The 26,230-nt window shown below is 38.3% G+C and overlaps 1 long non-coding RNA gene across 9 annotated transcripts in view; it reads left to right on the top strand.

The window, feature by feature from the left end:
• LOC105466685 (uncharacterized) overlaps positions 1-23,638 on the top strand; it is a 114,032-nt gene extending 90,394 nt beyond the window's left edge. For 4 of the 9 annotated variants that reach the window (XR_011620823.1, XR_011620817.1, XR_011620815.1 and 1 more), the window contains one exon: positions 20,316-23,637. This is a non-coding gene — a long non-coding RNA (uncharacterized lncRNA). Of the gene's footprint in view, positions 1-4,209; positions 4,352-20,315 lie in introns of all 9 variants that reach the window. The other 5 variants (XR_011620821.1, XR_011620820.1, XR_011620818.1 and 2 more) reach the window with 2 other exon arrangements.
• Positions 23,639-26,230: the final 2,592 nt, after the last annotated feature.

Genomic DNA, 26,230 nt, shown 5'->3' with positions numbered 1-26,230 from the left:
TGTACAGGAGAATTACCCAAGACACTTTAGGAAAATTTTCAGGTCTGGGTAACATACCCTGAAATTATGAATTGATTTTAGATGAGGCACGTGATTCCAACATGCAGTAAGGGTTAAAACTACAGATTAATTAATGCCTTTGATTCCCTCAAATTGATGACAGATAGGAAATACTGTCCACTTTTTCCTCCTCTCTGTGTCATCATTTCAGCAATTATGAAGAGAGCTGCAGTCGATGCTTTTTTTTCTGATTCCCACATGTAGTCTATGCCTTAGAAGGAGCTTGTTAGCAAATTGTACAAGTAGAGCAGTAGCAAAGAAATCCATCGAACATAAGATAACAAAAATCATATTATTTGAACTTAATACTTATTAACCTAAGTAGATACAGTAAGTAAAAATTTTAGCAAGCCAGAGGCTGGTATGAACTTCTATCAATTTTCTCGGTGAGGATTAATTTAAAAAATATATAAAGTCGATTGGTCATTACTTTAACTTAAGCTAAACCTTGCTTAAAACATCTGCTAGAGAATTAACAGGACCATCCTTTCGGAGTTGCTCAAGATTGGCTGAAGGAAGCAAAGCTACATTTCTTGGTAAGAGTATTAAGATGTGTCATTCCAGTGGTTTTAGAGCTCAGCATATCTAATCCACAAAAGCACCTGAATAAGGAATGTTTGATTTGCCTCTCTGTCCTCAATGTTCTGTTATCTCAAGTTATTTGTTTTCCTGATATGTTAAAATGCTCACACTGTTTTAACCCCCACAAATAGATACGTGAATTTGTAGAATATGAAATTTTATCCTGATTTTCATGTGGAGTGAATGGTTTATCTACCACATGAGAAATATGCCTGACAGAATGTTCTTGCTTCTGCTACTGCATACTTACTGACTCTTGTCTGGTAGACTTATTTGTTCTTACTTATGAATTAAGTCTGCCCAGAGTTTGAACCTCGTGTTGTACTGGGCAGGGAATAGAGTCCTTGCCTTAGGGAAGAAAGTACTCTTTTTATGCCTCGGTTCCTTTTTTCAGGTGTCCTGGGTGCTGCTACCTGGTACCTAGTGGCAGAACCCCATGCCATGGTTCATGTGGGTCCCAGAACCCTGAGACGAATTGGAAACCCATCATCATTCTTTCTTTCCCTTCGGTTCTTACAGGCTTTGGATATCTGTACGAATTCCTGACCCTACCACCCCATTCCCAACCTTGTTAACTAGATTCAAGGTCCAGATGTCTTCTGGATTCCACTAGCCAATGAACTCGCATCATTCGTGTTTTTCTCTGTATTATTGACCATCTTATCCAGACTCTTAATACCTGCAAGGGCTTCCCTCCCCCACAACACCCACCTTACTAATTGGATTCATAGTACTAGAGAACCCAAGGCTGGCCTATTAGGGAGACAAGTTTTCTGATAACTGTCAACTCTGGCATTTTTGTTGATAATATTTTCAACGCTGAGGTGACATATGTTTACATTCTAAGGTTATAATCTCTGGCTTCTACTTACATAACATAAAGGGAATAGATTTCTAACAGCAGCAAAGTTACTATAAATTTTTTATTAGAAATTCTTGATCATTTTGTAATTACCTTTTAGCCCAGTGTAATTAATTTTTTCATTACATTTCTTTGTTCAAAATCAAGAGATCAAAATTAAAAGAAAAAATAATATTAAGAGTGAAGCAACATGACACAAAAGATATATTAAAGTGTAATCAAAGCATTTTAATTTAAAAAATGACTTTTTAAGGCCTAATTTTAGCTTTTTCATTTCACCAGGCCACATTGTGATAATTATTTTAGACGCCACGTCACAGGTCAAGTATAACAAAAAATACCAAGTGCTTATTTAATAATTCATTCAGAAGTATATAAACGTCTAACATAAAGCTCAAGCTTTTCTCTGTGGTTCCACCTCTTAAAAAATAAATTTATCCCAAACGTCTATAAAATCTGTTCTTTCCACTTTCTTCCTTGACCCAACATAGAAAAATGGGTTGCTTCTTTTTTTTTTTTTTTGGTAGAAAATACGGTGAAAAGCCAGGTAATATAATATAAACTGAAAGTTTTTGCTGCCTAAGTTTTTCTTAGTAATGGAATTTGGTTTCTGTATATTGCTTTTCAGCACATTTTGTGTTTACAAATTTTGGGGATTTGAAGGAAATAATACATTTATATTTTCCATCATATTTCTCATTTCCCCCCCCCTTTTCTGGGAAATTTCTATGACTTCATAACTTTTTTAATTATTATAATTATTATTTTGGAGAAGAGACAATTATTGTGTGCTGACTTTTTAGTTCTTGTTTTAGAGATACAATTTTTAATGCATCTGCAAAAATTAGTTAAAAAATTTTTAAAGTAGTGAATGCTTTTTGCCTTTTTGCTTTTTTGTTTCTGTTTTGGGGGCTAGTTATTTTCTTTCGTTGGGTTGCTTGTCATCAAGAGGGCCTTAAAGTTCCCCTCAGCTTGACTCAACTTTAGACATGCTTCTTGCCTTTAGGCATGCTTCTTGCCTTTAGGCCTCTAAACTCACTTTTCTTACTGCATTTACTTTAGAAAACTAGCAATTATAAATTCTTTCCCTGTCCCTTTGAGATGCAAATCTTTAAAAATGGTTCATATCACTTTTATAACCCAGGACTGTTCCTCTCAAGAACCTGGGAGCCAGCCCTTTGAAATGTAATCATCAAGAAAGATAGTGCCCCTATCTCCCAGTCTCAGTGGTTGGGGAAGAGTCTAATTCTGATAGACACCTTGCTCCAAGTTGTAAAACCACCTCTTGTCATGAAGATAGAACAGGATGTTTACCTTTTCTCTGGGTAAGGTCAATTAGCAACACAGATCCCTCTATCCCAGCTCTCCTGCACCCTTTGTTTTAGTAATGTTGAGTTCAGACTAAGCTGAGCTCTCTCCCCTATTGCAATATCCTTGAATAAAGTCTTCCTTACTTGTTTAACATGATCTGGTGCTATTTTCGCATTGACAAACTGTTTTTTAATCAGTATATTGTTAAAACCAGCTTTAATTGAGGTATCACTTATATACCATAAATAGCATTTATCCACCTTCAGTGTCAAATTTAATGTTTTTAAATAATTTCCCAACTTTGTGCAGGCAGCCTGCACCACAATTCAGTTTTAGAACATTTTTATCATCCCCAAACAGGTCCCTTTTTCCAATTTCCAGTCAATCTATGATAGTCTATTATTTTTATGCTTTTGTTTTTCTTTATATGTCTGGGAATTCTTGGTTGTTATTTTTTACTTAAATGGGAAGAGGTAATATTCCAGGTACCTGGTGTGGATTTCATTTGTCTTGCTTCCCTGACTGGGAAGTCTGATGAACAGTCCTCTGTAAGTGGGTAGGGCTTGTCACCTGGCAAGGTTTTCTTCAGGTTGAGCAGGTGGGAAGCCAGCTATAAAGTTGTAGGACTTGAAATGCTTTCTTTTGGTCATCAGCACTTTGTACTAGCAACATCTAGTTTTTCCCAGGAAAATGTTCATTTTTAACATCAATTGTTCTTTTACCTGGGATGTAGAAGGAAGTGTGTGTGTGTGTGTGTGTGTGTGTGTGTGTGTGTGTGTGAGAGACAGAGAGAGAGAGAGAGAGAGAGAGAGAGAGAGAGAGAGAGAAACCATGGGTAAGAACAGGTAAGAACTGGTACAATTGCTCTGAGGACATAATTTCAATTACTTCACCTGTTTTCAGTCTAACTTTATGCTCACAGCTGATCAGTGGTTGCACCAGGAAAATCAGCTACCACCTCTATGCAACTCCCTTTCACATATATTTGATCTGAGACCTTCAGATCTTTTCCCCCACTCATTTGTTTGTTTTTGTTTTATTTTATTAATGTTAATTGAGCAATAAAAATTGTATTTATTTTTCATGGACACATACTGCTTTGAAATATGTACACTTTTAAATACATGTATACAATATAATGTATACATTGTAAAATGGCTAAATTGAGCTAATACGCATAAGCATTACCTCACATACTTTCATTTGTTTTTTGTGGTGAGAACACTTAAAATCTGCTTTTTTGGCAACTTTCAAAATTAAAAAAAAATCAATGAATACTCTTCATTCTACCCCATCTTCCAGAAGTGTGTAAAAATCTCCAGCCTGTGGATGCGGCCACCTGTTTTCTTTACTGTCATAATTTACTTTTTTATATTCCTTTACTGTAACTTTAGAATTTTCTCAAGAAAGTCAGGAGGCAACTGCATGTATTACTACAGTAAGAATTAAAGAAAGAGGAAAGAAACACGAAAGGTGGCTTGCCAGTCAAGACAGGTTTATTTTGGAGAAAACAAACCTGAGGAGCTTCTTGCCAAGGTAGGTCAGAGGCACACTCTTTTACAGACAGAGTTTTTAAGGCTGCAGGGTGGGAGAGTTTATCATAGGCTTGGACTGCTTCTGTGTCCCTTTGTTGTGCTTCTTTGGGAGAGGGAGTTGTGTGTCTGTTCCCATACACTTTTCTGCAGCTGCAGGCATACCCCTGAGTCTGCTTTTAGCTTCCCTATTTCAGTGCACCTGAAAGGAAAGGAATGTGCTTATTAAGGCCCACTGTTTTGCTGGGGTCCATTGTATGAGGGTGAAGTTTGGCACTTACTCAAGAGACTTTCCCCACCTCCCTCTGTGCCCGAGCTGTCTTATCTGTGTTTTACTGTCTGTTCTTTCTGGCTGCTTGTAGTTAGAAGAGAAGTGATATCCTTGTAATGCATGAGACTAGAAAGGGAGCTATAACTTAAAGTGGTGGTGTTTGTCCAAGATGACGGTTCTCCTGCTCTGTCAACTACCATCTTGAATTGCAGCTCAGTTTTCTTATAAGAAATAATACCAAAGTTGGATTGTAGTTATTTCAGTAGAATTGTATCTGTCCAGTAATATAGTGGCTAGGCAGTTTGCTGAAAGAATGAAAAAAATACAAATACATTTCCTTAAAAGCATGGCAGAGATGACAAGATAATACAAAATTTTAGGGCCAAAGTCTAATTGAAGACAGAAACCCAGGGAGATAAGCATAGCAATAGAGTTGTTTTTGCCATAAGGGGACTTGCCAAAACCTTGATTTTTCTAAGTTAGTAGAGTATGGGATCAAAAGAACAGAATTCCCTCAAAAGACAAAGACCAGAGTTCTCCTAAGTTGAAGAGTTTGATAGGAGAACTCCAGAAAGCTGAACTCAAATGGCATTTGCCTCATTCTGTGAGGAACAAGAGGAAAATCTCCCTTTCTACCTACCCTACCTTAAAGAGATTATAGGAATTTCGTCTTGATGCTTTAAAGAGAGGGAGTGGGATAGGAAATTCAACTGAAGACTTGTAACTGTAAGCCAGCATGGATTTGGTATCCAAAGATGTATATTTTGGATTGTTCATAAAATCCCAAATCATACATTTATTTTATTTCATTGATTCTATCATGCATTTAATCCTCCCTGCCCCTACATTTTAACATCAAAATGTACCTGAGGATCAACGACATCTTAGATTCAGTGAAATACTAGAGTGTAAAATTTCGTGGTGCAGGTGTAGGCAAACCTTATCTGGAGTAGTACAACTTCATCATCATCTCAGAGAATTCCCACAAATAATTTTTCAGGAAAATGAGTAGCTCCCTATAAACAATTACTGACCATACAAAAAATGAAGTATACTACGTGTGGTAGCCAGCAGAACAAAACAGCCAGGAGGAACATATTCTTTAAATTCATTAGGCTATTAGAAATTGACAGATTAAAAGAGGAAGACACTTTTGATAAGTATGTTTAAATAAATGATAGACAAGTCTGAGAATATCTTCAGATAGGAAATTATATGTATAAAGACCTAACAGTTTGAAAATGAGTCAAGTAGATAATCCATAAATGATGTGAATTTCTAAATTTACATAGAGTAGTGGTTTTCATTTTCCCCTTAATGATGAGAAAATGAGATGGTTATGTTTCCCATTCTGTATATTTGTGACTTCCTAAATTTACGGTACAAGATCTGAGGATTTTTGCCTTTTGAAGACAACTTTTCTATACATTTCATGTATGTTAATAACTGTAACAAAATCCCTCTCTGTAGAAGGCTTTATTATTTCTTACTCTTCTGTGGAAAAAAATACTTTATATATTTTAGGGTCATATCTTCACTATGGGCTGTTTTGCTCATTTTTCTGTATTCTTATCTACCTCTGAAGTATGAAAAATGACCTTGTGACTTGTTAGTTGAGATTCTGGGAAGCATTGTTTCTTCCGTAAAGGAAATATTGTTGACTAAGCATAATATAGATTATACTCTGCCTATGTTATACATAGACCCTCAACCCACTAACCTAGAAATGTGCACACATTGCATGGGAGGTGATATTCATAGCTGCGCTTTGAGGATGGTGCTGGTAGCACCACTGGTTATAACATAAAAATAAAGGAGGCTTCTTCTCATGGGTGTCAGTTTTCTTCATTTGAAACTCCAGCCCTAGAGAATTCATGCCTTTGTACAAAAATGTGAGTTGGTGATACACTGGCTGTTAGGTAGATTCAGTATAGAACAATTATGCACCTATTGTACTGCTGGTGTTTTAGTAGCAGCATTTTGCATATGAACTATAGCACTTCAAAGAAATCGTTTTGATTTACTTTCATTTCTGACTCCTTTTGTACTTGCAAATAATACAAAAAATGAGAAATCTCTGAAAATTTGTTTTTGTCATCAAGGACATTTCTACATGTTGTATTTTGCAGAAATAACTTTTTACACAAATCTGTTTCTGTAGAGGCAAACGTCTTTGTAATCTTCTTTCAGTTGAGGGATATGATTTGTTTTCATACCTTCCCTGTCAGTAACTGCTCCAGCATAACAGTATGAGTCAAAATCATTCCCTGAAGCTCTTTTTTTTTCCCCCTTAGGCATTGATGGGTGAATGTGAAAATTGTACAACTCTGATGGCTGCTAAATCTCTTTGCCTTTCTAAATGACAAGGGATAAATGGAATTTGTTTTTCCCTTAATTTGACAGCATTTCCTTGTCAAAGGGTTCCTTCTTAGATAATTTGATAATTAGGTGACAATTACAGCAGATTTTTTAAAAATTTTCTTCGGGAATTTCCGAAGTTTCAAAGTCATGTCATCCACCATAATCACATAAAGACACATAAAGCGGCTGGGAGAATGAAGGATGGATGAGCTATTATAGCTCATTAATACTATGCTTTATATCCAATCAACTGAAGCCACAAGGCCAAAGATAGACATTGCTGCTTACATGAATATTTGTGAAGATGGAATACCCTAAATCAGGGTTTATCAACAGTGGTGCTACTGACATTTTGGACTGGATGCTTCTTCATTTTGGGAAGCTATCTTGTCCACTGTGGGATGTTTAGCAGCATTCCTGGCCTCTAACCAATAGATTCCCTCATTTGTGACACTCAAAAAGCTTCTGGACATTGCCAAATATTCCCAGGGGTGGGGGTGAGGGGACAAAAATTGTGCCTGGTTGAGAACCACTGCTCTATGTCACTGTCATCAATCCTGGTCTTATGTAAGCTTGGGAAGAGAGACACAGAGAGACATCAAGAACAATAGTCCATGTGATTTTAGTGGGCCCGGCTGAGATCAATGACTTCCTGATGTGTCAGCTTCATCTTGTTATATCTTTTGTGCTAACAAATTTCTCGTTTCCTCCTGTAGTTTTCTGTTTCCTTTGAAGGGAAGCAGAATTTTTTAACAACAGAAAGTGAAGTAGCGAAATTTTGTTTTTTTTTTTTTCTTTGAGAGGGAGTCTCCCTTTGTCCCCCAGGCTGGAGTGCAGTGGGGCCATCTCAGCTCACTTTAAGCTGCGCTTCCCGGGTTTACGCCATTCTCCTGCCTCAGCCTCCTGAGTAGCTGGGACTACAGGCGCCCGCCACCACGCCCTGCTAATTTTTTGTATTTTTAGTAGAGATGGGGTTTCACCGTGTTAGCCAGGATGGTCTTCATGTCCTGACCTCATGATCCGCCCGCCTCGGCCTCCCAAAGTGCTGGGATTACAGGCGTGAGAAGCAGCGAAGTTTTGAGGGTTGCTCTTCATTTAATTGTGAGTCAAAGAGGCAGCATAGAGAGGAAATGTGAAGGTTAAGAGCTAAGGATGTGGATTCTGGAGCCAGACTGCCTAGTTTGGAAGCCAGCTCCCCACGTTAGCTGGCTGATCTTGGCAAAGCATTCACATTTCCCTTGCCTCTACTAATGACACAGGGATAATGACAGAGTCAGTTTAAGGAGTTGTTGTGAGGACTAAATGGGATAATATGTATAAAATGCTTAGTGCATAGAAATGGTAGTAGATAAGTATTAAAGGAGATAAAAAGGTATATTTCCAGAAGAAAAAGGATACTTAAGTTGATTAGGAATTTTGTAGTCTGTAACTTCATTAACATAATCAACCCATTCCACATTAACAAGCTCTTTGACAATGACTGATTTAATGTTACCATTATAGCAAAGGTGCATCACAAATGAAGTTTGATGTGCCTTAAGTGAATCCACGATTCTTAAAACACAAAAAAAGTGATTACTTACAGTTTCCTGATGTAAAATAGTTGACTCATAAATGGAAGTTAGTCCTATCCTCAAACACAATTAGATAAGGATTATGATTGAAAATTTGTCTTCACTTGCTGTAACCATCAAACCTGCACTGTATCTTAGTCTTAACCCAGAGATGACAAATACTTTTTAGGCCCGGATGCAGGCAGGTGAGCCCCAAAGTGGAATTTAGCTCATGAGTGTACTTGGTTTTGCCCAGGAAAGAATTCAAGGACAAGACAGAGGTGGAAGAAAAAGCTTTACTTCAGAGGCAGTGCTACAGCTCTAGCAGTGGGTTCTATGGCTGCTCTTGCAGGGCAGGGTTACCCTTTAGGCAGACACTATCAACTCAGGGCAGTTTTACAGTCATATTTATATACACTCTTAATTGCATGCAGATTAAGGAGTGGTTTATGCAGAAATTTCTAGGGAAGGGGTAGCACCTTTGGGTCATTGGGTCATTGCCTCAGAAAGAGGTGAGAACCATGGGGTGTTGCCATGGCAACAGTAAATTGACATGGCACACTGTTGGACATATCTGATCGAAAGCTGCTTTGCGCAGACCCTGTTTTAGCTAGTCCTCAATCTGTTCCGTGTCCAAGCCCCACCCCTGGAGTCAAATCCCACCTACTACCTCAGCCCTTGCATTTATTAGGTTGGTACAAAGGTTATTGTAGTTTTTGCCATTCATAGCAAAAACCGCAATTACTTTTGCAGCAACCTATAGTTACAAGTATCTGGCCAGGACATCCAAACCAAAGGAACACAGCACACATATCTGAAAGCTAGAGGGGGCCATCCTGCGGGAGGATCAAGTACAGAACACACACAAAGAAGACTTAACTAACAATCACTCGAATCGTGAGTCCACTGAAGTTCTTCTTATTCCGGGCTAGAAGCACCTAGAGAAATTCAGTTATAACATGAAGCACCATTTAACTGCAGCAATATAATAGTTTTGCAGTTTAGGTTTAAAAAATAGGTAGACAGCAAGTTTTTATTATTTTCGACTATTGTAAATACAGATACTTGGGATTCATAGAATTGGCAACGAGGCCTGGACTCCTGTTGGAAGCAGGAATTCATACTGACTTCCATTCTTTTTCTAAAAGAAGTTATAAAAAGCCCAAGGGAAGTCAGATCTATAGCGAATATTATGTGAATATTATTATTTTTTATAGCAACAGTAAGTAACTTCCACTTTAAGATCCTGATGGTGGTATATGATTTTAAAGTATGAAGGAAATATAAATGTCTAAAATATTTCAGACCTTAAGGGGATGAATGAAAAGAAGTGTGTGGTGTATATTGAGTCAAGTTTAGGTGGAAAACAAACACATCAAGACCTCTGCAAGGATCTTCCTGTGGCATGAATCACACAGTGGGGAGCTTACCTGGGCACCTTTCTTAAGGTATGCCGCGTGTCTGTGATAGGAGTGCCTGCTGCGTTGGCTTTTGTTCAGTTAATCCTCTAAAATGATTTCAAAGGGGCTTCTGAATTTTTTTTTAAATTTTTTTGAGACAGGTTCTTGCTCTGTTGCCCAGGCTGGAGCGCAGTGGCATGATCTCTGCTGACTGCAACCTCCATATCCTATGCTCAAGTGATCCTCCAACCTTGGCCTCCCAAGTAACTGGAACCACAGGTGTGCACCACCATGCCCAACTAATTTTTGTATTTTTTGTAGAGACAGGGTTTTTCCATGCCGTCCATTCTATTCTCAAACTCCTGTGCTCAAGCGATTCTCCCACCTCGGCCTTCCAAAGTACTGGGTTTACAGACCTGATATTTTCAAAGACAACAGAAAAGTATAGGTTCGGGAGAATTAAACATGTACTAACAGAAAAGTATTACACAATTACTAGTTTATTAAACAATTAGCTATATACACATTTGCTATGAGTTGTACTATACAAAATTAGTTGAGTCTAAAAAACATATACATATATATTTATTTTTCTCTAAATGAAACTAAATATCCACGCTCGCCTTTCTTGCTGTCTTCAAATTAGTGGAAAACTCAACGTGAGTCATTTTAGTGCACATTCTCTCTCTTATGATGGTTACGTGTTAATCCACACATACCTCTGAGGAGGTGTGAGTTTACTGGGAACACAGGGGAATGCTTCTAACTGTCATCCCCCCCAAATGCCCTCTGTAGATTCTTGAAGGTGAACAATTTCACTGCTGCTGTGCCAGGCAGGGCATATGGGTTCTCTGAGACTGGGGCCCTGGTGTGCAGGGTCCAGCCCCAGGATCCGATATTACTCTTCTGTGTCTTACATTTTTCTCTTAGGACATTTATCCTAACACAGGGTGTTTTTATTTTCTCTGTATGCAATACCCTGCTGTTAATTATTACATAAGTTTTTATCAATCACACTTTATAGCTTTAACTCCCCAGGTTCCTAATTGGTTACTAAAGGTTTGTTCCTCAGTGCAGACTCTGAAAATGCCATCTGCACTGCCAGTTACCAGCTATGGCTGTGCTCTCTAAAATCTCTCTTAGCTTTGTCTAACCTTTTCTTTACACTAGCAGTAAGAGGTTGTTACAGATAGGGTTGGATTTTTGGCAGGAAAAGGACAGCTTCCAGGCTAAGAAATACCTGAAAAAATTCACCCTGTGTGCCAAAATCATTTCTTTTGGATGCCTCCAGTGTCAGGCCATTCAGAACCATTGTGGTGGAAGCAGCCACATTCATTGCCTTATATGTTCTCTGGACGATATTCAAATGAACAGAACAAAGCTGTATGAAGAAAATCCAGGGTTCAGTCTTCTGTTTACCAAAAAGACTTGAATGACAGATGTCTACATTTTCCTACTTTTTCTTTTGGCAGTATTTTATTATTTTCTCTCAACACGTTTTTTGTTTGTTTTTACTTAAATCTTCAGTCTCTTATACATTTTCTCAAGGGTATAGCCTAGACTATTTCCTTCACTTAAAAGAGTATGAAGTTGGCCGGGTGTGGTCGCTCACCCCTGTAATCCCAGCACTTTGAAAGGCCAAGGCAGGCAGATCACTTGAGGTCAGGAGTTTGAGACCAGCCTGACCAACATGGTGAAAACCCGTCTCTACTAAAAATACAAAAATTAGCCAGGCATGGTGGTAGGTGCCTATAGTCCCAGCTACTCAGGAGGCCAAAGCTGGAGAATTCCTTGAATCCGGGAGGCGGAGGTTGCAGTGAGCTGAGGCTGTGACACTACACTCCAGCCTGAGTGACAGAGTGAGAACCTGTCTCAAAAAAAAAAAAAAAAAAAAAGGTATGAAGTTGTATGTGTTTGATCTCTTGAGTGACTACATTGCAATGAATGTTGAAATAGGCTGCTATTTAAATCTTAATTCATATCCCTTGCAGGGGAATGGGGTAGCTCAATGAATTAAAGTTTAAACTTAAAATGAAAGACTATTCACTTAACAAATACCACACCAGCACAAGATGACGCAAAACTAGGCCATTTAGTTTGCAATGTGCTCATTTTCATATTAGAACACCTCTACTTAAACACAAATTATTATGCTGATAAATATCAATCGTTAAAGAGGCCACCTTACCTTCTACTGTAGTAAGCTTATTATCATATATAGCACCTGAAATACTTGAGGTCATGTTTTCATTGAAACACATATACATGGGTTTTTCTGTTTTTTTTTTTTTATTATTATACTTTAGGTTCTAGGGTACATGTGCACAATGTGCAGGTTCATTACATATGTACACATGTGCCATGTTGGTGTGCTGCACCCATTAACTTGTCATTTATATTAGGTATATCCTATTTCTCCACATCCTCTCGGGTTTTTCTGTTTTAAAATAAAAGTTGGTCATAGTCTTCAGAGTGTATATTTGTAATAAAATGTATTGAATCTGGAAAACGTTATTTAATGAAAAGTCAATATCATTTAAACATAGAAACAAATTTTATTATACTTGTTGAATTAATGCCTTCAGAATCTAAGAGAACCACATTTAGTTGGTACATCCTCTTTAGTTTCTGTTTATCTTGAGTTTACTGATTTTGTCTGAAACAGAATGAAATATCATTATCTGAAGTACATAAAACAAGCATCTTTAAAAAATGAAACTTAACTATCATTTCAAAATATTTTAGTCTTCACTTGAACCATTGAATGAGAATCAACAGGTTTTTTAAGGCAACAACCATGAATACTTTTAAAACTTTGGAGACTCAGTTGTTTGAGTTTTCATAGATAATATGACTAATCTAGATTCTGATTTAACCCAATCTTACTTTAGTGGCAAATTAAGAATCTTTCTATTGAAAACCACCTGACCATCTGGAACATTTTTACTGCTATCAGGTAAATCGTCTTCAAAATGAGGACTGGATTTTGTTAAAAAGGGAACCAGATGACTTCAGACTGCAAACCCTCTCTTAAGAACATTTTGTTTTCTTTTTCCTGATAAAGTCACTTTTGTAACTCTCTTAAGGACGTTTCATAAGCAATAGCACATGGCCTCCTTTTGAGCACTGCTCTAAGGATGGTTCAGTGAGACTTTTGATGACAATTAGGTTGATACCTAGAATTCACAGTGAGAGGAAGTTCTAATACATTTTGAAACTCCCAAGATATATTCTTGACTGCCTTTAAGCACCTGAAATTACTATATAAGATTTACCACTTCATCTAATATGAAGATATTTGGTGCATCTGTAGAACTTTTGAAGGTTCTTTTGTCTCCAGTATCATTATTCATGGATCAAGGATTTAAAATAATGTGAATTGAATGAGTCAACAGTCATGCTGTTGTGTGTGCTTCAGGCTATCCTCTGTTTGGCAGATTTTTAGGCGTCATCCAAAGCAGCTCGCCAGCAGCACCTTTTACTTGAACCCCATTGTCACCCACCATGACCCAAGAAAATGCCTTGGCTAATGAGATTATATCATAATGTGTTACAGAATTTACAGTATCAAATTCCTATGTAAATGCAAACTATAACATCTGTGTAAAAGTAGATAGTCAGAATTGAAATATTTGTTCATATATGCTGGCCTTTGCACTGTCTGCAATTCTCTGTTCCCAGGCACACAATCTATTGGAATTGCATACAGGAATGATTGCCTCCTCTCTTGTATGATTTTTGTCGATGAGGTTTGCATGATTTTTCCAAACCATACAGTGACTTGGAAGCTCGGGGGAGATCTCTCATGATATTCTTTCTGCCTCCACCATAAGACTTGGCATGTGGTTGCTGTTCAGTAAGTAGTTACCAAATAGTAGAATAAAGAGCTTTTCCAAGGAAGCAAGTTTCACCAATTCAATACATTGGAAAGCAAGAATTGTATCTTTTGCTTCAAATTTTTAAAAAGTTTTAAATAGTTTTCAACACCTACTTAAACCCTGGCTATCTCACAGTACTTTTATTTCATTGAGCAGTCATTAGATAGTGTTGAAGCATCTACTATATTGCAAGTCCCTTGCCAGGTTCCCCAAGTGCAAAGATGAGTGGCATGTAATCTCTGAATACAAAGCTCTCTGACCAATAGGGAAAAGACACATGAAAACCATTATAGAATGAGCTATGTGTGCTATGGTGTAACAGCACGCACAGTGCTATAGGTTTGCAGAGGAGAGTGTATTAAATAGTGCTTGGCCTTGTGGATAGGGATGAACCAGATAGTAAGGGATAACTTAAGACAGATTCTTTGATGAAGGATGTTGAAGAATGTTCCAAGTGGACAAGGGAATGATCCTCCAGGCAGATAAAGTGGCTTTTATAGAGGTACAGGGGATTGAAAGACCTTAATTTGGAATGGAAGCATTTGGATGGGCTGTGGGAAGCTGCTGCTGGAAAGAACAGCTTCATCATGATAGATTTTATATGTTGTAGTAAGTTTGGAATTATTTTTACAGGCAGTGAACAAGGCTTCATATTAATTTTATAGGTCCATTATGTGCAAATTTCCTTGAAGGCTTAAGTGAAGGTATGTATGTATGTATGTATGTGTGTGTATGTATGTATATATTGAGACAGATTCTCACTCTGTCGCCTAGGCTGGAGTGCAGTAGCATGATCTTGACTCACTGCAACATCCACCTCCCAGGTTCAAGCGATTCTTTTGCCTCAGCCTCCTGGGTGGCTGGGGTTACAGGCGCACATCACTATGCCTAGCTAATTTTTTGTATTTTTAGTAAAGACAGGGTTTCACCATGTTGGTCAGGCTGGTCTTGAACTCCTGACCTCATGATCCGCCCACCTCGGCCTCCCAAAGTGCTGGGACTACAGGCGTGAGCAACCATGCCTGGCCAATATTTTTATTTTTGACAATGTGTTTCAGAATGAGAGAATCTGAGATTATGTATTTAAGTTTATATATTTTCAGACTACATGAATAATGGATAGATTACTAATTTCACAATATTTCTGGTCTTTCAGCGAGTACATGAAAAAGACTTTTTTAATCTAAGAATTGCATGCTTTTCTGAAAAACATGTTATGTGAGCCATGAACTTTTATGTTATAACTACTGCAGCTGTTGTGAGCATATATGCTAGATGTTAGTGTAGCAATTGAAAAGTAATTTAGGTAAAAATAAACATTTCATTCATTTACAAACCTTATGAGAACACTGATTTTATCTTATTTAGATCAAATATATGTTCTTTTCAATATGGTGAAAGTACAACAGGGATCATAATCAAACTCCTTTTTGTACTTTTAAAAGCTGTAAATCAGAAAAGGTTAAAGGAATTCATAGTTTTTCTCCTTTGTTTGTCAAGGTTGCTGTTGATATTTACTCCAAAGTGGCCAATAGAATTAATGTCCTACAAAGTTTCAGAGTTTACTGTCTTTTTGCATTTGGACTCAATCAGAGTGTTGTACTTTGTTTATTTGCTTTGCTCTTATTTATTTCTCATAACTTTATTGGGACATAATCCTCATAACATTCAATTCACCAACTTAAATTGTATAATTTGATGTTTTAAAATATATTCATAGAGTTGTACAATCATCACTAGAATAAATTTAGAACATTTTGTCACCCTAAAAAGAAACCTCATATCCATTACCAGTCACTCCTCACTCACCTCTATTCTTACCTACTTCCTCATCCCTAGGCAACAGCTAACCTGTTTTCTGTATCCATAGATTTGATTCTGGATGTTTCATATAAAGGCAATCATACAACGTATAGTCTTCTGACTCCTTTCACTTAGCATAATGTTTTCAAGGTTCATTTATGTTGTGGCGCATATCAACACTTCATTCCTCTTTGTGGCTGAATAATATCCTATTATAAGGCTATATCACTTTTTGTTTATTCGTTTGTCAGTTAAGAGAGTGACAAAGTGGATTGTTTTCACATTTCGGGTATTACAAATTATGTTACTATGAACATTTGTGTATGAATTTTTGTGTGGATATATGTTTTGTTTCTCTTGACTATATACTTAGGAAAGAAACTTTTGGTTCATATGGTAACTCCCTGTTTAGTATTTTGAGAAACTGCCAAACTGTTTTCCAAAGGAGTTGGATTTGATTTATTTTAACATTATTTTACATCTACTTTGAATAAGAATTTGAGTCAACTTGATACAGATACTTGAGTTTGGCATTGTGAGTCCTCTCTGAGCCTTCAAGACAATCACATTTCTTCAGCTTCCTCTGTGTGTTCTGCATCAGACAGATGATTAGAATAACTGGAGGGCTTGTCTTGTCTTATGTGCCGGAATTTGGCTGTCTGTGACTTTCATTACAAGGTGGTTCTTTAGTTACTTGAGGTCCTGCCAGACCTTGTTGCCTTAGTGTGTTCAGCTGCCTTCAGGTAGTGAGAGTTGGCCCTATCCAAGCAAGGATTTCAGGCTGATAAAATGAAGTTTGTTCGTATGAGGCCACACATGCATTGATTCTTCCCTGTAAAGTTACGAGTTAAGGATGATTCATTGACAAGTGTGGGTATCCTGGGATAGTCTATGGCTTGATTTGTCTGTATACTATGGTGCTATATGAATAGATGTATAAAAAATTGAGGGTTATTGATAAGTGTAGCAAATACCTGGTCTCTTAGCTTTAGCTAAGAGACCCATGTGTTCTAGATCACCTCACCCTGAGCAGTGGAGAGCATGCCAGAGAACTTTCTCTGGACTGAATAAAATCTGTGCAGCGATAAGGGAGGCGGACAGAACAGTGATGTGTGTTACGCACTGAGATGTTACAGAGACTAGCTGCCTTAAGCAATCTAGAGAGCTCTGAAACATTGGAAATAATTTTTCTTGATACACCACAAAGACCTCTGCAGGCTTTGATACCTAAAGACCTCTGCAGGTCCAGTGTGGAAAACTTCTTCCTCTCGTGCAATCCTCTGAACAACATGAGGCATTAGAGACCTGGTGACAGCTGTTCTAAACAGTTAATAAAAGCCACGTGGGGCTACTACCAAAATGAGGAGCTGCTGATGGGAACAACTAGCCTCTAGGGAGAACATTCTCTAAAACTGCCTCTAGTATCAATTGGGAAAGAAATAATTTTCTATGGTGTCTCCCAGTCTCTGACAACTGAGTATGAGTAGCTCGAAGAAAAAAGTGGCCAACTACTTCTCATAATTGCCAACCTCACATTTGACTGTTATTTTATTTCTTGTCTTTTTTGTGTACTAAGAATAAAGAGTTTATAATCTCTTTCCAAAAAATATGCATGGATTCTGGTCCTCTCGGAGGGACCTGGTGTTATTAACCATCTCTCAGACATCTGGTGATAAGTGCAGTTCAGAAGGAAAATACCATATGAAAATATAGTTTCTATATCAAAACTCTAAAACTTATTTAAATCATTTTAGAAATTATAAAATAATTTAAAAACAAGGAATAGAGATAAATTTCTCACACTTGCAAGTATTTTTGTTCTACATTGATTGATGTGTTTGTTATATGGCAGCTTCTTGTAACATTTTGTCAAGCCATGTTGCTGTCAAAAATGGTCTTTCTTTATAATGAGAAAAAATAGCTTTCTATTATAGAGCGTTCCTGCCTCATATTATAATCAGCAGGGAGATCATGGGATTTGGAGATTGTCAGATTGGAGTTGGAATTCCATTCCAGCACAGATTAATTTTGGAGCTTGAACAAGATGCTTATCTTCTTTAAACCACACTTTCCTCAGTTTATAAACATAGATAATACCTATCTTGGGAAAATTTCATCTGATGGAGCATGTTATTCTGGTGGCCAAGAGTTTGATTTGTTTTTCATCTAGAATCATCAGCTAGGAAGCCTAATTTTTAAAATCAATATTTGTTTAGAGCAGCGGTCCTCAATTTGGGATGACTCCACTTCTGAAGGTACAATTGACAAAACCTGGAGACAGTTTTGGTTGTCACAACTTAGGGTGGGGGTGCTGCTGTGCTACTGAAAACTAGTGGGGTAGAGACCAGGGATGCTGCTAAATATTCTACGATGCACAGGATCTCTCCCTCCCCCCCTTAACAGAGACTCATCTGGCCCTAAATTTCAATAGTGCTGAACTTGAGAAACCTGGTTTAGAGGAAGGAAAAAAAATGATGCTCCCACTATGAGAAATCCTTCATAAAGGAAAAAATATTGATGTGGCAAATATCACTCTTAAGAGATTATGGTGAGGAACAAGAGAATTTAACATGTAAATATTGGGTTTTAAGTATTTAAACCATTTGAGGAAGATAAAAATTGCTAATATTCAAAAGTATAAAAACGTCTGGAAAGATATGTTCTGAAAAGGTACTTATGTGAAGTGAAGCTTGACCCTATATATGTCGTTATGAGTGGAGAAATGCAAAGCAAAACAGCAGTTTAGATGCCATGCAAGACTGCGTTTCAGTCCCATCTTCAATGCTTGTTATCTGTGTGACGTTGGAGGAATGACTAAACCTGTCTGAGCCTTGGTCCCTGCACTCTAAAATATAAGTAATAATACTTGCCTTCAAAGGTTCTGAATTATCTATTTCTTCCTTTCTTTCTTTTTTTTCTTTTTAGATGGAGTCTAACTCTGTCGCACAGGCTGGAATGCAGTGGCACAATCTCGGCTCACTGTAGCCTCTGCGTCCCGGGTTCAAGCTATTCTCCCGCCTCAGCCTCCTGAGTAGCAGGGATTACAGGCACGTGACACCATACCCAGCTAATTTTTTATTTCTAGTAGAGATGGGGATTCGCCATGTTAGCCAGGTTGGTCTTGAACTCCTGACCTCAGGTGATCTGCCCACCTTGACCTCACAAAGTGCTGGGATTATAGAAGTGAGCCACCATGCCCAGCCTGAATTTTCTATTTCTATTAGGATTAACTAGATGATAAGGTGTCTAAAACATTGTGTGGATCAGTCAATTTCAGTTTTTATTCCCATGATGAAGTTTGGCAATTAGAGTTGTAGATATGAAAGTTATTTTTAATAATAACTTTTTTAAATTATGGGAAGAAAATGGCAGAGGATAGCGGAACCAGGTATTAAGATTCTCTATGAATTTTTAGATTTAAATAGTTTTACTAGCTCATTTGTGCACATGGCACACACAAAAAGAACAAATTACATTCAGTAAAGAGCAAGTCTATCTCCTACTCTTTCCGTTTGTCTCCTGATTCTTTTTCTGGAGGCAATTTCTGTTTCCAGCTTCTTATGTATTCTTACATGAGAGGAATCCTTGATATTCTGGCCCAAAATTGAGGAAAGTGTACAGTCTTTAGGAGACCCTGTGGACCAAGGACAAGGAAACTCAGGTAGGAGAAAGATGAAACTTATAGGTCTGGATCTCAGGGAGTAAAACTGAGAGTCCTGAATAGGAACCAGGATAAAGACAAAACAGAACGGAGGAAAGAGCATTTCTAGAAGACAGGCATTAGGTTATCAGCTTAGCTGTTGGAAGAGTGAGGGGAAAAACTTTAGAGACAAAAATTACATCCAGAAGTCAAATAATTGTCTGTGGTTCAAAAAAGAATATAATATCAGCAATGGCTAGGCTGAAGATGGAGCATAATAGAACAAAAAGAAAAGGTTACTCTCAGGGCCTGGGTTTGCACTAAAATGAAATAATAAGTCAGGCACGGTGGCTCATGCCTGTAATCCCAGCACTTTGGGAGGCCGAGGTGGGTGTATCACCTGAGGTCAGGAGTTCAAGACCAGCCTGACCAACATGAAACCCCATCTCTCCTAAAAATACAAAAAAATTAGCCAGGCATGGTGGCATGTGCCTGTGATTGCAGCTACTTGGAAGGCTGAAGCAGGAGAATTGCTTGAGCCCAGGAAGCAGAGGTTGCAGTGAGCCGAGATTGCACCATTGCACTCCAGCCTGAGCAACAAGAATGAAACTCCATCTCAAAGAAAAAAAAAAGAAATAATAATATGCATGAGTATGAAGGGAAAAATTAATGACTTTGTACATCTGCCAAGCCAGCTGAGGAGTATAAAAATGTATTTGGGATTTACCCCAAGAGTATATAATGAATATCCTGAAATGTCTGTGAATGGTACTGACACTGAACTATGGTTACATAGCAGTTGCCAGAGCAGGGAAGGTGATAGAAACAGAGAAAATTTAAAAAGTCTTCCTCCTCTATGCCCATAGCTGATAGCAGAGAAGAGTAATCCTGAGAATCGTTAGGGATGGAAACGATGTGGCCCCCACCCTGCCAGCCTTAGCTTCACAAACTAGAGGAATCTTGATAGCATAGGAGAACCTATGTGGATTCATGACAATGACTTACTATTGAGATTCTGTAAGAGAAAGCATGAGATTAACTTGATTTTTTTTTCTTTTTTAGATGTGGGGTCTTGTTATGTTGTCCAGACCTGACAGCAGTGGCTATTTGCAGGTCTGATCAGCACACTATGACCTGGAACTCCTGGCCTCAAGTGACCCTCCTGCCTCAGCCTCTCAAGTAGCTGGGACTACAGACTCCTGATACCATATCCGGCTGAACCTGATTTTATATTCCAATGGCTGACAAACTATTTAACTCCTCTGGACCACAGATCCACCCACCTAATTTTTGCCAGTTTGTATACAAAAGAACAACTTATCATTTTTTATTTTCAAGCCACTTCCCTCCAGCCATGTACGTTAAACCCATTTCAAAATAAACTTTGTCAAGAAAGCTTACCTACTTTCTAGACTCTAGACCAAAGGTGTTTCCCCTCAACTTCCAGGCTTGAAATCTGTTATTTTCACTCTTCTTGTTGCTTCAATTCTTTCCTTCCTCCAAATATAATTTGTTAATCCTTTCTTTACAATACTTTTCTCATTCATTGCTACAATGTAGCTCCTACAACTTATGCAAAATCCTATAACCTTCATGCTTGAACTCTTAATAGCTCCCTTGTTGGCATTCTGCCTTCATCCACATCTTTCTCCTCCAGTCCACTGTCTACCTCAGTCTGTTGCACACAGTTTGTGTCTATAGTGACATTATTCCTTTTTCTGAAATATGTCTACCTGCTTTGTTCAGCTAGTGATATCATACTCAATGTTTTGGCAACCACTTCCTCTGAGTGACCTCCCTTATCTCCTCAGGCAGATTTGATGCCTGCCTCAATATCTAATATCTTACCAATATCCTACCACTATATACTCTGTTGATATAGTGGTAAGGTTCATACACATATTTTGTATATGTGTATACTACTACTATAGTTTATATCCATAAAACTAAGATGATATTTCTTATGTGGTATGATAAGGTATGGTATGGTAAGGTAAATGTATAAAATAAATGTAATGTTATTTATCTTTTATCTATTTTTCACACTAAGCTATGAGCACCTGGAAGGTAAGGACCATGTATTTTTAACTTGGTACGCAAAAACCATGGTATGGTACATTGTACATATACACAATAAAAAATTATGTGACCTGGTTCAAGGTGACAGACCAGATGCAGCTGGGATGTGCCTTTTTCATGCACAGGAACCAAAATATCAAATGATAGGGTTTGGCTGTGTCTTCACCTAAATCTCATCTTGAATTCCCATGTGTTGGGGGAGGGACCCAATGAGAGGTAATTGAATCATGGGGGGCAGGTCTTTATTGCTGTTCTCACAGTAGTGAATAAGTCACATGAGATCTTATAGTTTTAAAAAGGGGAGTTCCCCTGAACAAGCTCTCTCTTCACCTGTTGCCATCCATGTAAGACGTGACTTACTCCTCCTTGCCTTCTGCCAGGATTGTGAGGCCTCCCCAGCCATGTGGAACTGTAAGTCCATTAAACCTCCTTTTCTTCCCAGTCTCAGTTATGTCTTTATCAGCAGCATGAAAACAGACTAAAACATTGAATAAATCATAGTTGGAAAAGATCTTTTGAGAGAAAATACTACAATTCAATACAGAGGAAATGGAAGACACTGTGATTGAAGAGGGAAGAAGTGGGGCTGCCTGCTAGGCAAGGACTGGCCCCCTGGATACAAAGAAGGGGTGAGTGAAGAAACCCTGGGGCACTGTGTTCCTGCCCTCTGAGATCCTAGCTACAAGAGAGTTCTAAGACCCCTAAAAATTTTTCTGGCAGTGGGAGCTCTCTGGAAACCACAGAGACACTGCTTGAACTTGCATGGAGTACTGGGCAACTGCAGCAAAATGTGACTCTGGGCACCCCTGCTCTGTGTCTGACTCCAAGCAGCTGCAACTGCTGCTCTCTGCCATGCTGGGGAGTGAATGGGGCCTGGGCATGCTCATGTGCCCTAAAGACAAGCTCTACTTCCAGTGCCAAGGGACTGAGATGCATCCAAGTCACATGCCCCATGTCTGCTGGTCCCTCCTAAGACTGCCTGCCTGGCTATTCTCATTCAGGACAGCCCACAGTATAGCTGCTATTGTTCTCCCTCCCTGAACTCAGTGTTTTGCTGGTGGTCTGGAAGCAGTTCACCCCTCCCTATTTCAGCCAGTGCTTGAGCCAGTGGGGCCAGAGGACAAGTCAACTGGCCTAGTCCCAGTTCCCCAGCACTTGAGCACACCAACCAGGGGCTTGAGGATGAAATATGTGGTCTGATCTCAAGTCAGGGAGAAGCTCCCACTGTCAGAATACAAACAGTGTGGCACAGGTTCATGTGGTGGTATGGGAGCTGAGTGCCTCTGCCTCTGCAAGACTGGACCAGGAAGGGTGTGGCTGGAGAGCCATGGTTTTTGCCTCAGGGAGTCTTGTTGTCTGGGATAACTGGAGTGGCTTGGTGATTTGGGTGTGAAAATGTGGAACTAGCCTACCCATCTGGCCAGCTGCTAGGGCTGGACCCTGGAAAAAGACCCTCCAGGTCAAGAATGTGGGAGCTGGGCAGGCCTCTTGGCCATCTGCTGGGCTGAAAACCCTGAGCTGCCCCTCTTCCTCTGAGTGGACTCTATGGCACAGGAGAGGCACCTTTCCTCCTGTCCCTCCCTGGAGGGTTGTCCCAGTGGCTGAGAACTGGCTCTAGCTGCTGCCAAGGTTGGTACTTGCGTCCACCTTGAAGAACTTGGTCATAGGCTTGCCCAACCCAGTCCTACCCAGGTTTGCCCCTTACAGTAGCCTTGGCAGTAGAGCATGGGGTAGGGCACATGGTAGCTCTATGCCCTACCAATCACCTGGGACCCCACAGAACTTCCCCGATTAACAAAGGCCATGTGTAAATTCCACTGCCATCACAATTGCCTCCACCACCTATAGGCCGGGTGGTGAACTGTATGTCCCATCACAGCTTTCCCTGCTATCATTGCACAGCTCTCAGTTGGCTCTTACCTACAAGCACCACTTGCTGGCCTTTAGCATGAACAGCACAGTCCAATAAATTTCTGCTGACAGAAGTACATAGCAATGGGGAAGGAGATGAGTCTCCTGAGACCTCCACCTCTCTGTGTCTGTAGGTGATAGGGAACCTGACCACACACACAGCCTACCACTACCAAAACCTACAAACAACAAGCATTTGAAAAAACTACTATAGGATATGTATAACCAAGGAATTTATATGGAGCTTTGTCCCCCTAAAAGCACAAGAAACAAAGCCAAAGGACTTTACCCAGCACATGCAGCAGTTAAATCCTCAAGGGGAAAAATACCACTCAAATGAAAGTAAATTCAAAAATAATAAGTGACAGCTTATCCAAACGAGAAGGAACCAGTGTAAGAACTCCAACGCCATGTAGAAACAGAATGTTGTGACATCCTCAAAGGACCACACTAACTCTCTAGCAATAGATTCAAACCAAAATGAAAATTCTGAAATGACAGATCAAGAATGCAAAATGTGGATTGTAAAGAAGCTCACTGAAATCCAAGAGACAGTTGAAAACCAACACAAAGAAATCAGAAAAACAATTCAGGATATAGCAAATGAGATAGATGTATTTTTAAAAAATCTTATAGAAATGAAAATTTCACTGGAGGACTTTCAAAATACAGTTGAAAGTGCTAACAATAGACTAGACCAAGCAGAAGAAGCAATTTCAGAGCTTTAAGACCAGACTTTCAAACTCAGTCTCAGGAAAATAAAGAAAACATAATTTAGAAAAAAAATGAACAAAGTCTTTAAGAAACATGTGACTATGTAAAACGTCCAAATCTATAACTTATAGGCATTCCTGACAGAGAAAAAGAAAAAGTAAGAAGTTTGGAAGACATATTTGAGGCAATAATTGAAGAAAATTTCCCTGATCTTACTAGAGATGTAGATATCCAGATGCAAGAAATTCAGAAAACAACTGGAAGATGCTATACAAGTCATATAGTCACCAGACTTTCCAAGGTCAATGAGAAAGAAAAAATAATTTAAAAGGAGCTAGGGAGAAGCATCAAGTTACCTATAAAAGAAATCCCATCAGACTAACAACAGACTTCTCAGTGAAACTTTACTAGCCAGAAGAGATTGGGGACCTATTTTTAGTCTTCTTAAAGAATAAAAATGCCATCCAGGAATTTGATATCCTGCCAAGCTAAGCTTCATAAAAAAAGGAGTAGAGTCTTTCTCAGACAAACAAACACAAATGAAATTTATTATCACTAGACCAGACCTACAAGAAATACTCAAAGGAGTTCTAAACATGGAAACCAAAGAATGATACTAACCATAATAAAAGCACATATAAATACAAAGCACACAGATTCTATAAAACAATTATGCAAGTGAGACTACAAAACAACTAGACAACAATACCATGAGAGGAACAAACCCTGAAATATCAATATTAACCTTGAATGTAAATGGCCTAAATGCTCCACTTGAAAGATGCAGACCAACAAATTGTATAGAAAAGCAAACCCAATCATTTACTGCCCACAAGAGACTCAACTAATAGGTATGGACACAGGCTCAAAGTTAAAGAATGAAAACTAAGTAGGAGTAGTTATTTTCATATCAGATAAAACAGACTTTAAATCAGCAACAGTAAAATAAAAAAGGTCATGATATAATGATAAAGGGTTCAACAGGAAGATTTAACAATCCAAAATATATATGTACCCAATATCAGAGCACCCAGATTCATAAAACAATACTGATAAACTGAAGAAAAGAGATTGACCACAATACAATATTAGTGTGGAACTTCAACACCCCCACTAATAGCACTAGACATATAATTGGGGCAGAAAATCAACAAAGAAACTTTGGATTTAAACTAGACTCAAGGCCAAGCAGACGTAACAGACATTTACAGAATATTCCACCCAATAAATGCAGAATATACATTTTTCTCATCTGCACATGTAACATTTTCCAAAATACTCCATATCCCTGGTAATAAAGCAAGTCTCAATAAATTGAAAAACTAAATAATATCAAGCATCTTCTTGTAAAATGGTGAAATAAAATTAGAAACCAATACCAAGAGGAACTCTTGAAATTACATGAATACATGGAAACAAACAACTTGCTCCTGATTGGCTTTTGGGGAAACAATAAAATTACCACAAAGACCAAAAAATGTTCTTAAATGAATGAAGATAGAGACACAGCATGCCAAAACCTATGAGATACAGCACAAACAGGGCTAAGAGGAAAGCTTACAGCATTAAATGTCTACATAAAACGTACAGAGAATTCTCAAATAAACAACTTACTGTCACACCTTAAGGGACTAGAAAAACGAAAATAAACCAAACCCAAAGTAAGCAGAAGAAAATAAATAACAGAGATATGGGCAGAAGTAAATGAGATTGAGACAAAAAATACAAAGGATTAAAGAAATCAAAAGTTGGTTCTTTGAAAGGACCAAGAAAATGGAAAGACTGTTGGCTAGATTAACAGAAAAAAGAGAGAAGATTCAAATAAGCACAAAAATACACAGAATTAATGAAATAAAATATTGATTCTTTGAAAGGACAAAGAAAATGGAAAGACTGTTGGCCAGACTAACAGAAAAAAGAGAGAAGATTCAAATAAGCCCAATCAGAAATGATAAAGGTGACATTATAACTGATACACAGAAATACAAAAGATTATCAGAGACTACTTCAAGCATATCTATACACGCAAACTAGAAAAATTAGAGGAAATGGATAAATTCCTGGAAACCTACAATCTTCCAAGGTTAAACCAGGAAGAAATAGAAATCATAAGCAGACCAGTAAAGAGTAATTAAATTGAATTAGTAATAAAAACCTTCCAACAACAACAAAAGCCCAGGATCCCAGATGGATTAACAGCCAAATTCTACCAGATGTACAAAGAAAAGCTGGTACCTATGTTACTGAAACTATTCCAAAAAGTTAAGGAGGAG

Source organism: Macaca nemestrina, chromosome 3 (assembly GCF_043159975.1).
Source record: "Macaca nemestrina isolate mMacNem1 chromosome 3, mMacNem.hap1, whole genome shotgun sequence".
Classification (NCBI taxonomy): Eukaryota; Metazoa; Chordata; class Mammalia; order Primates; family Cercopithecidae; genus Macaca; species Macaca nemestrina.
Note: the sequence above shows the minus strand (reverse complement) of the source record. Positions and strands in the feature narration are given on the sequence as shown.